This window comes from Phocoena sinus, chromosome 5 (assembly GCF_008692025.1).
Source record: "Phocoena sinus isolate mPhoSin1 chromosome 5, mPhoSin1.pri, whole genome shotgun sequence".
NCBI classification, from domain to species: domain Eukaryota; kingdom Metazoa; phylum Chordata; class Mammalia; order Artiodactyla; family Phocoenidae; genus Phocoena; species Phocoena sinus.
The window spans coordinates 137,313,972-137,323,048 of NC_045767.1; the positions used below are offsets into that span (position 1 = coordinate 137,313,972).

At 37.7% G+C, this 9,077-nt stretch overlaps 1 pseudogene; it reads right to left on the reverse strand.

Moving 5' to 3' along the window:
• Positions 1-5,282: 5,282 nt before the first annotated feature.
• On the reverse strand, positions 5,283-5,706 carry LOC116754025 (annotated as a pseudogene).
• Positions 5,707-9,077: the final 3,371 nt, after the last annotated feature.

Here is a 9,077-nt window from a genome sequence, read left to right on the forward strand (position 1 = left end):
GTGTAAAAACGTATTTGTGGTCTATCACCAAAACATGAAAAGAATAAAAGTGACCATTTCCTTTGTAAGATACAGTGGAACATTTTGATAACAAGGCAGGTGACATTCTCCTAGGGGAGAAATCCATCTATGTCAGGTTTTGACTGTCCTTACTTGTTTCAGAGAACATCATTTGATAAAGGAAATAGTCAAAGCTATTTAATAATGAGCTTTTTACACATAGTGTTCTCACTTGTGAAATTATTTAAAAATTATTTTTCAATCTCTTCTCAACAAATTGATTAGAACAGAGTCAAGACACAGGATTTGTATACCACAGGATGTCACTGGTAGAACATCACACATTTCAGAGACCTGCATATAAATAATTACATATAATAAATACATATAAACACATTGATCTGTGTTGAGACTGTTTTATGTATTCATTAATTTTTTAAGAACCAACTTTAAAAATCAAGGGTTTCGGAAAAATTCTTTGATGAATTGTCAGGCTTCAGTCACAGAGACTGTTTGAAGGCATTTTAACTAAACATACCTGCCTGTGTTTTCATCCTGCTGTTTTGAAAATTCTTCTCTAACTTACTTTTATGAATATTGTACTTTTATGTCCTGTCTTTAAAATTTATATTTAGAAGCAGGTATAGTTCTTTTAAAACATTTTTATTTATTTATTTAATTAATTTTTGGGCTGCCTTGGGTCTTTATTGCTGCGTGTGGACTTTTCTCTCTAGTTGTGGCAGGCAGGGGGCTACTCTTCGTTGTGGTGCGCAGGCTTCTCATTGTGGTGGCTTCTCTTGTTGTGGAGCACGGGGTCTAGGTGTGCGGGCTCAGTAGTTGTGGCTCGTGGGCCCTAGTGTGCGTGGGCTTCATTAGTTGTGGCACATGGGTTCAGTAGTTGTGACTCGCGGGCTCTAGAGCACAGGCTCAGTAGCTGTGGCGCGCGGGCTTATTTGGTCCACGACATGTGGGATCTTCCCGGACCAGGGCTCGAACCCATGTCCCCTGCATTGGCAGATGGATACTTAATTACTGCACCACCAGGGAAGACTCAGAAACAGGTATAGATCTTTAATGATAGTGTCATGAAATTAGTCCTACATTTTCAAATATTATGATTCAGTAAATAAATTTGGAATCTTAGAGATATTTTAAAAATAACTTTTTTATTTTGAGATGATCTGAAACTTAAAGAGAAGTTGCAAATATATTATTAAGAATGTTTTCCCCTCTGAACAATTTGAGAGTAAGTTCCTGACCATGCTCCATCCCCCTAAAAGCTTTGGTGTGTATTTCCTATAAGAAAGGACATTCTCCTACTAGAAGGACATTCTCCACACTAGAACCATCAAAATTAGAAAATGAACATTGATCCCTTACTGCCATTGAAATCTCAGAACACATTCAAGTTTCACATATTGACCAAAAAATGTCCTTCATAGTGAGAGGATCTAGTTCATAGTCATTCCTTGAATTTTGTTGTCACAGTCCCTTAGTTTCCTTTGATCTGAAATCATTTCTCAGTCTTTCCTTATCTTCGATTATTTTTTAGAGTGTTCCTGAATTTTGGTTTATTTCATCATAATTAGATTTAGGTTAGGCACCTTCGGCAAGAAATTCACAGAAGAGATGCTCATGTCAACCCGTCAGGTAGTGCAAGATCTGCTTTGTCCCATTCCTGGTGACGATCACTTCGGTCACTTCATCATAGTAATGTCTCCCACACTTCTCCATCGTAAAGTTAACCTTTGTGATTAATAAGCATTTTGTAGAGGGGGTCTTTGAAGCTATGTAACAATCCCTTCTGCAGGTGAAGGTATTCCCCTGCTCCCTCCTGAATCAGGAGGAGAACAACCCTTATCACTAGAGAAGGAAAGTTGTCACTGAGATGAGTTTGCACAAGCAAACTACTAAAACAAGCCTCTCTTCCACTGGTTTTCCCATGGGTTTACCTGCCCACAACTTACCACCTACAGAAGCCCAATCGCCCCCTTCCCTCTCTTGTCACTTTCCCACAATTTATCATCTTTGTTAAAATAGTATATAAGCCCTCAACTCTAACCACTTCTTTGAGTTTTCACTTCTTTTCTATGGAGACTCCATGCATGTACAATTAAATATAATAATATCAATAAAATTTGTAAACTTTTTTCCCTGTTAATCTATCTCTTGTCAGTTTAATTTGCAGGTCCTATGTACAGAATACAATACTTTCTTTCCCAACCCCCTTGCTTCTCAGTGGCTAAGAGGCACAGCTCTGGCAATGAGACACGGGTGCAGCCTGCTGAGGAAGTCCTGAGGGGTTAGCTGTCCTGACACAAGAATGGATGGAGCAGTTGCCATGCCTTCCACCTTCTTCCTGCCTTTCACATGATGTAATGTGTGGAGCTGCAGCAGCGGTCTTGCAGCTGTGAGGAAACAAGCAGGCTTGTGAGGCCAAGAAAACTCACAGGGATCTGGGAAATGCCAGCCCTGAAACCTTCGGGTTAAGCAGCATCTTCCTTATGTGAGAAAAACAAACACATCCTTGTTTAGGCCATGGTAGGTCAGATTTTCTCTGTTTTGCAAAAAAAAAAAGAATGCTTTCCTAACATACATCAAGAACTTAAAAGTGTCTTTTCTATACACACACAGCCTCTTTCCAGATATGAAAAAAAATCTCATGTTGGCAATTTATTTGCAAGGATAGTTGAATGAGTAATTGAAAGACTGGTGGGGGCCTGGTGGAGGGGGCAGTACAGGAGGCCGCGCTCCCTGAGCCTCAGGCATGAATAACCTACACATACCTTCAGAGTTGGTGGGGTTAGTGTTCTCTGTTGGGCCGTGTAGATCAACTGGGGATGAAAACATCACAAAGCTATCAAATCTTTCCCTGGCAGCCAGTGTACTGAAAGCTCCAAGGGAGATGACCGGGGAATAAAAAGCCAGTTTAGGGTAAGGAGACATTGTTGGGACTTCCCACAAACATTATTTTAACTTTCCTGGACTAGAGGAAGGAAGCTTGTCTTTACTCTTGAGGAAAGAAGCCCTCAATGACGAAAATAACTTGTATGCATTTTATAACTTGGCTTTACATTAATGTATATCCATAGTTCTGAGCTTTCTCTGACCTGGTAGTAAGCAGTTTAATTTCATTTATCGTTTATTGCAATTCACAGATATCAGTGCAACAAAGAGAGGTGCTTGAAAAATGAGTGTAGAATTCTGCAAGGATATTAATTTGCCATTGGAAAGACAGCTCTGTGTCTTAGCACGAACAGATGCTTGCCTTCTTAGTTTGCATGATATACTCTTGCACTTTCATATTAAAATAGAAAAAAATATCCTATTTTGTTGTTAATATGCAAATCATGAGAGTAGAATTCATGGCCACTTGTTTTAATATAGAATATGTAATTGGTACAGTATATAGTCTTTCTCAGATTCTTTTCCATTATAGCTTATTACAAGATTGAGTACAGTTACCTGTGCTATACAGTAGGACCTTGTTGTTTACCTATTTTATATATAGTAGGGTATATATGTTGATCCCAGACTCCTAATTTATCCCTCCCCCACTTCTTTCCCCTAACCATGTTTGTTTTCTCTATTTCTGTTTTGTAAATAAGTTCATTTGTATCATTTTTTAAGATTCCACATATAAGTGATATCACATGGTATTTGTCTTTCTCTGTCTGACTTACTTCATTTAGTATGATAATCTCTAGCTCCATCCATGTTGCTGCAGATGGCATTATTTTTCTTTTTTATGGCTGAGTAGTATTCCATTGTATATATGTACCACTTCTTCTTTGTCCATTCCTCTGTTGATACACTTAGGTTGCTTCTGTATCTTGACTATTGTAAATAATGCAGCTATGAAGATTGGGGTGCATGTATCTTCTCAAATTAGTGTTTTCATTTTCTTCAGATAGATACCCAGGAGCAGAACTGCTGGGTCATAAGGTAGCTCTATTTTTAGTTTTTTTGAGAAAACTTCATACTGTTTTCCACAGTTGCTGTACCAATTTACATTCCCACCAACAGTGGAGGAGGGTTCTCTTTTCTCCAAATCCTCACCAACGCTTGTTATTTGTGTTCTTTTTGATGATGGCCATTCTGACAGGTGTGAGGTGATATCTCATTGTGGTTTTGATTTGCCTTTCCCTGATGAGAAGTGATGTTGAGCATCTCTTCATGTGCTTGTTGACCATCTGTATGACTTTTTTGGAAAAATGTCTATTTAGGTTTTCTGTCCATTTATTAATCTGGTTCTTTGTTATTTTGATATTGAATTGTATGAGCTGTTTATATATTTTGGATATTAACCCTTTACTGGTCATATCATTTGCAAATATTTTCTCCCAGTCAGTAGGTTGTCTTTTCATTTTGTTAATGGTTTCCTTTGCTGTGCAAAAGCTTTTAAGTTTAGTTAGGTCCCATTTGTCTACTTTTGCTTTTGTTACCTTTGCCTGAGGAGACAGTTGCAAAAAAATATTGCTACAATTTACATCAAAATGTATTCTGCCTATATTTTCTTCTAGGAGTTTTATGGTTTCCAGTCTAACATTTATGTCTTTAATCCATTTTGAGTTTATTTTTGTGTATGGTGTGAAAGAGTATATATCTTTTGTGGCTACATAGCAACCAAGACAATTTGGTCCAGTTCTGTTATTTTTCTGTAGTTATTAAGAAAGGAATAAAGAATGGCTTTTCAAAATATAAACTTACAATATTGGAGCTGCTCTGTTAAGTCATACATTCCTTACTCTATCTGTCCCTCAATCCTGATAAGCTACTCTTCACTGAGAATCTCTGTTTAGATGGTTCTATGTTGTTTGGCTCTAAATAAGGAAGATTCAGTGATTTCTGGATGTGAGGCCTAAACGGAGTAAGCAAACACGTTTTCATCTCTCCATTTATGTTAGTCTTGGGTGTGTGTGAATTTGCAAACACGCACACACCAGGCATCAAAGCAGGAAGGAAGAGAACAGCAGCAGGAGGACACTGAATGGCTTCATTTGAATCATTGTTTTTTGCTTATTTTAAGTTTGTTTAGTCTTAAATGTGATAGCAAGCTCTTTTAGATGAGGAGTGAATAGATGAGACAGAAAAGTTTAAGAATATGGGATTTAGTGCAAATGTTGCTAAGCTTACCTCACAGGGAAAATACGTGGCCTAGGAGTAGATGCATTTCTGAATAAGTTTTTTTTTTTTTTTTTTGCACTGGGTAGTTTTATTTTACAGAGGGGGTGAGGGTTAGGTGGTGTCAAGGAGTGACATGGAGCAAGTAATTTTTATTCTTATATTTTTCTTTTATTGGATGCAATCCTGGGCCACAGGTCGGCACATTCCTTTGCAGCTGGTCCTGTGAGGGCAGAACCTTTCATCTCGCCTTCATTGTTTACCATGACCCCCACGTTATCTTCAAAATAAAGAAACACACCATCTTTTCTCCGCTATGACTTTTGTTGTCGAATTACCACTGCTGGATGTACCTTCTTTCTGAGCTCTGGTTTGCCTTTCTTGACGGTGGCCATCACCATGTCACCCACACCAGCAGCAGGAAGTCTATTCAGTCATCCCTTGGTCCCCGTCACAGAGACGATATACAGATTTTTGGCTCCTGTGTTGTCAGCACAGTTGATCACGGCTCCAACCGGAAGACCCAAGGAAATCTGGAATTTCGCACCAGAGGACCCACCACGTCCTCGCTTCGACATCTTGAGCGCCAGACTCTAAATAATTTTTCGAAGGCTTTCTGACTACAGTAATTCAAGTATTAAATATATCTGGGTATATTTTTGCAGTGGGAATTTGTAAGGCACTGGTACCGGGAAATTAATAATTTCAACAGAGAATGGGTAGCAACAGACTCAGAACTGAAGTAAAACACTTAGCAGAGCCCTCGTGATGCAGGGGGCAGTTGACGACGGTGACTGCATGGCAGGGATGAGGCACTGGCTCTGTCAGCATGGTATCAGTTAGTACTTAATGTTGGTATAAGTGCATCTTGCTTTTAGTGATACTTGAATTAAAAATTTTGCAATTACAGTTTGTTTTCATTTGAATACTCTCATATAAAAATCACTCATAATTTAAGAAATTTATAAATTATTATTTTTTAAAAAGCACCGTAACTGAAAAGTTACTCCAATGCATAAGAAGTCAGGTAAATATTACAGTCAAAATTTGAAGCAATTTGGAAAACTTGCTTAATAATTTTAATTGCAACAGCAGAAATATTTTTGGATGAAGCACTTAAATCTCTTTCTTCTCCTGGAAATACTTTGAGATTAAGTGGATGGAAAAACAGATGAACAGTTACATGTACTGGTTGCCAAGTGAGACACAGTACTGAGTGAAAATCAGTGGCTTTCTTTTTTTCAGCTGGAGGACAAATTATTGTCATTCCCTTATAACTAAAACATACGTATCTGCATTTCGTGGGCCTGGGGGAACTGTAGTGCACAGAAAAGGGAAAGATGGTCCAGACTTTTTGCAGTGATCATAGCTTCTCTTTAACTTAATCGGGTGCCAGAGTAATTCAAGGGCCAAAGCCAAAGAGGAAGTACAGTGAAGCATTTTAATAATGTGGTTTTGAGGAAACTGACCTCATTAACCATATAGTGAGGTGATTATGCTGGGGCTGGTTATCATTTCTGGGGGGAGACATGATCTGACCTGGCTTGTGTCCAAATCTTGAATCCCTCTATCAGAACTAAAATCTTAAGGGTTTCAATAAACATATCTTGGAAGCTAAGTTCCTAGGGATTTATCGCTAATGGAATAAAACTGAGCTTTTACTTTTTGACAGACCTTGACAGAAGCGCACAAGCACTTACGAATGTGTCTAGGGAACTCATTTTCTATGGAAAACACTAACTCAGTGAAATTATAACCCTCATTCTGTAACAACATTAAACGTTAAAATGGAAAATGTCAGCATGGTTAGTCTGGAATCAATGCAGTCACTGCTTAGAGACAGTTCTGCTAACTTAGGTTCAAATAAAGGAGGTGAGTGTTGTTTAATTGTTTGTAGTGTTTCTGAATAGCCATGGCTTTTGCAAACACTAAGATAAGAGTCTCATTGGATTCTATGACTTATTACCAGCATTTGAAATCCTTTTTATAGTCTATGGAAAATACGCAGTATTCCTATTTTCTTGGGTAACTACCCACAGCATAAAAGGTATAGAGGCAGTTTGCTAAAATACTTTGTTAGGAAGCAAAATTTACAAAAACAAAATATGAAAAACCATGTACAAAGGCGAACTTTCCCTATATTTAACCCACTTATTTTATAGTTTCTATTTTAAATGCTAACTATCAATAAGTATTTCAGATATCCAACGGCAAAAGAAGTAAAAATACCAGTAGTAATAGGGGGTTATTAAATAAATATATAATGTAATTATAGAACTCGGCATTCTTGTATAGATATTCAGTTCAACAACTTGGAAAGTGATGTAGATATACACCTACTAATATAATAAGATATTCAGTACATATCACTGAGTTACAGAAAGTATGTTGAACAACAGCCTGTATAGTCTGGTTTTATTTGTATAAGATATATATTTATATCATTTATAAAATTCTGATATACTAACAAGAAACTATTGCCAGTGGTTGTCTTTGGGAAGTGGGACAATGATGGTAAGAGAAAGGGGTGATTTTACTCTTCAGTTTATATCCTTGGGAAAATTTGGACTTTTTTTTTTTTAAGTGACTATTCTTTAATAAAAATAATCTGGAAGAGGGATAAATTGGGAATTTGGGATTAACAGATACACAGTACTACATATAAAATAGATAAACATCAAGGACCTACTGTATAGCACAGGGAACTATATTCAATATCTTGTAATAACCTATAATGGCAAAGAATCTGAAAAATAATACATACGTATATGTGTGTGTGTATAATTGAATCACCTTTCTGTCCTCCTGGAACATTGTGAGTCAGGTATACTTCAATAAAAAAAATAATCTGAAGCTATTTACAGATGACTCAAATGCATGAAAATCTGGTTTTGGGGGGCAGTAGATGAAAATACACTGATTGTAATTAGCTGGTTTTCTTTAGACCTTTTGAAACGAGGTAGGACCAAGCCAGTGGCTCGCAGTCAGGGATGATTTTGCAGCCAAAGGGACATTTGGCAAAGTCTGGAGATATCTTTTATTATCACCACTTGGGGGTGTGCTACTGGCATCTAATAGGTGGAGTCCAGGGATGCTGCTAAGTATCCCACAATGCACAGGACAGCTCACCCCGCAAAAGTTTTATCGTCCTAAAATGTCAGTAGTGCCCAGGTTGAGAAACTCAGAATTAGGCATTGGTGAAGCACCAGTGGGAAAGAATCCCATGTCAGCAGCCTGTGAACACATGCGCTCGTTTGCAGGGCAGGCAGTTCATTACGTCTGTGGCTTGTTTATCTTCTAGTGGAGATTTCCTATTGATTTCATGAGATCTTAAAAGTAGATGGACATTACCAAGCAGGGGGACCAGTGCAGCTGTTGTATCTCTTGAAAGGCTGTGATTGCTGTTGTTTTGGCAGGTAACATGGGGAAAAGGCTGCCGTTTGTCCTGTGCTCTGGTGCCAGGGACGATTTTCAAGTTAGTTATAAGGAATCGTTTCTTAGCTACAAGGATCATTAAACAATGGATTGGGTTACTAAGAGAATCTCTGGAGGTTTTGAAAAATTGGATAGAAAATTTAAGGATATTCTGCCAAAATTAATGGGATCAGCCACAAAATATTTTCAGGCTGCTTGAACTAGTTCCATCAATCTATGAATAACATAAACAGATGTTTAAAAGAAGTTACCATTTAAAGGAACATTTTAGACTTCAAATTTGAGATTTTGCCATGTGTGTACTCTGATTGATATACACAGAAAACCTTGAAAAATTCAATTGTCTATACCTCAACAAAGCTGAAAAAAAAACAAAACCAAAACAAAGCAAAAAGAAAAACACACCAATGTCCTGACAAAATCCAGGTACTCAATATCCCTTCGTGATCTTGTCTTAGTCCAGTATCTCCCGTCTGTCTGCAGAACTTAACACAGCATTGACCCATGAACAGGTCTGT